Below are 2,793 nucleotides of genomic sequence, written 5' to 3'. Positions count from 1 at the left end.
CCTCTCCTATGGGCCAGTCAGACCCCATCCTGTGGGCTGACCAGCAGAGGACCCCCTCCTGTGGGCCAGTCAAACCCTGTCCTGTGGGCTGACCAGCAGAGGACCCCCTCCTGTGGGCCAGTCAGACCCTGTCCTGTGGGCTGACCAGTAGAGGACCCCCTCCTGTGGGCCAGTCAGACCCCATCTTGTGGACTGGTCAGCAGAGGACCCTCTCCTGTGGGCCAGTCAGACCCCATCCTGTGGGCTGGTCAGCAGAGGACCCTCTTGTCCTTTAGGCCAGTCTCCTGAGGCCCCTCCTGTCCCAGTGGAGGGCTGGGACCAGCTCAGGTTCCAAGGCAATGATGTAGCCAGCCCTGACATGCTAGGTAGGCATCGTCATGTAGCTCTCCTTTGCTCCTGGTGGCTGGGAGATAGAGGCCTGCCCACCCATTGCTGGCTGTATCTACCCACTTCTCCCTCAGCCTCTCCACTACAGAAAAGACAGGCTGGGGGTGGGCGAGTTCCTGCCAGGCAGGTGTGGCCAGGCTTTCCTCGTGCCAGGGCGGCGTCTCTGGGCCCGGACATTGGGACAGAGGCCGCGGAGCCAGGTTTATCCAGTGGCTCGTGAGTTCCTGGGAATGAGATGAGAGCGGCATCGCCTGAGACATTGCTCCACCTTGTGGGCTGGGGAACTGGCCCAGCTCCCATTGTGGCTGCCTGCACCCTTGGAGGGGTAGAAGCGCTTGTGGGAGTGTCCTGCAAGACAGCCTGACCTGGCCAGTGGGGCGTAGTGGGGCACAGTGATGAGGTGTGAGGGGAAGCAGGCTCTGGAGGCGGGTTGGGCCTCCCATTGGTGCCCTTCAGGGATGGCGCTGTTCCTCTAGGTCCCAAACCCCAGGCAGACTTTCCAAGCCCTGGAGCGACTGAGGCGCTGTGCCTTGCCTCCGTGCTCCAGCAGCATTTGGCCGGGCCTTGTAGTGGCTTGGGTCTCACAGACTCCAGAGGTGGCTAGCACACCAGTTTTTTAAAAATTCTTTTTATTTATTTCATTATTTCCCAAGTACATGTAAAAAAAAATTCAATACCCTTTAAAAGATTTTTAAAAGCATTTTTACTTAAAGTTTTGAGTTCCGAATACTATCCCTCCTTGAGATGGTCAAGTCAGAGGTTACACATGGCAGTTCCGTAGCATTTCCATACTAGGTATTTTGTACAAGAAGACTCAAATAAAAGGAAAAGATAAAAGAGAGGAAGTGAAAGCAGTCGGCTTCATCGGGAGTCCTTTGGCCTGGCTGAGGAGAGCCAAGTGCATCATCACTGCATGATTGGATCATCCCGCCCTGCTGCTGTTACTGGGCAGTGTTCTCTTCACTGCATCCATTCACAAAGGCTTCCCAGGTTTTTTGAAAGCACCCTGCTCACCGTTTCTTATAGCACCATAGTATTCCCTCACAACCATATGCCACAGCTTGTTCAGCCATTCCCCAGTTAATGGGCATCCTCTCAATGTCCGATTCTTTGCCACCACAAAAAGAGCTGCTGTAGATATTTTTGTACAAATAAGTCCCTTCCCTTTATTTTGGATCTCTCTGGGATATAGCCCTAGCAGCGGCATGGCTGGGTCAAAGGGCATGCACAGTTTGATAGCCCTTTGAATATAGTTCCAAATTGCTCTCCAGAATGGTCGGATCCGTTCTTAACTCCACCAACAATGCATCAGTGTCCCGATTTTTCCCACTCTCCCCCAACATTTGTCATTTCCCTTTTCTGTCATACTGGTCAAACTGATCTGTCTGAGGTGGTACCTCAGAGTTGCTTTAATATGCATCTCTCTAATCAATGATGATTTAGAGCATTTTTTCATGTGACCGTTGATAGCTTTGATTTCTTCTGAAAACCATCTACTCATATCCTTTGACCACTTATCAATGGGGAAATGACTCTTATTTTTATAAATTTGTCTCAGTTCCCTATGCATTTGAGAAATGAGGCCTTTATCAGAGAAAACTCAATGTAACACCCCCCCCCCCCAGTTTCCTGTTTCCTTTCTAATTCTAGCTGCATTATTTTTGTTTGCAAGCACATTGGTTCTTGATGATGGGGTTGGAAGGGGCCAGTGGACTTTGCTATGTTGCCTCATGGCCAGGGTCAGCCGAGAAAGCCTGGGGAGGCACAGAACAGTGAAGAGAGCACTGCTGCTACAGTCAGAACATGTGTTCAGTCTTTCCTGTGACTATTGGCACCTGTGTGACCTTGGGTATATCACTTAACCTCCAGGGCCTCAGTTTCCTTTTCTGTAAAAGGAGGCTCTGCTCCTGCAGTCCTGATGGAGCTGTATGGGAACTTAATGACTCCATTCCACCCCAGTCATAGGATGTGGAGACTGAGGCAGGGGAGGAAGCTTTCCCAGATGAGCAGAGGCAGAGAAAAGCCAGCCAGCTGGGACTCCCTCACCCTTAGCCCAGCTGTCAACCCTCAATGCACAGCATTCAGAGGCCTGGGGAGGCCGTGGGCTCCACTGGAGTCTGGCTCCACTTTGGGAAGGTGCCCCACAATATCACTGTACAGATGAGGAAACTGAGGCCCAGAGGGAATCTAGGATGGGGCCACTTTTGGTTACCCCTGCCTTTCATGGAACCAGGAGCCTCCTGACGAAAGCCTGGGGGCGGCTTGTTCGCTGGCTCAGCCACAGCCTCCCTGGGTCATGCAGGCACTGCCCCAGCGCTGCCCCCAGTGCTGCCCCCCCCCATCCCCCACCCCGCCCCTCGCCCCTGCCCCCCCCCCCCCCCCCCCCCCCCCCCCCCCCCCCCCCCC

General features: G+C 53.6%; 1 protein-coding gene across 1 annotated transcript in view; it reads left to right on the top strand.

The window, feature by feature from the left end:
• INPP5A (inositol polyphosphate-5-phosphatase A) overlaps window positions 1-2,793 on the top strand; it is a 188,248-nt gene that overhangs the window by 25,755 nt on the left and 159,700 nt on the right. The window lies entirely within an intron of this gene.

Source organism: Petaurus breviceps, unplaced genomic scaffold (assembly GCF_028583685.1).
Source record: "Petaurus breviceps papuanus isolate PSGF00001 unplaced genomic scaffold, PetGlider_PUasm1.0 490, whole genome shotgun sequence".
Taxonomy (NCBI): Eukaryota; Metazoa; Chordata; class Mammalia; order Diprotodontia; family Petauridae; genus Petaurus; species Petaurus breviceps.
Note: the sequence above shows the minus strand (reverse complement) of the source record. Positions and strands in the feature narration are given on the sequence as shown.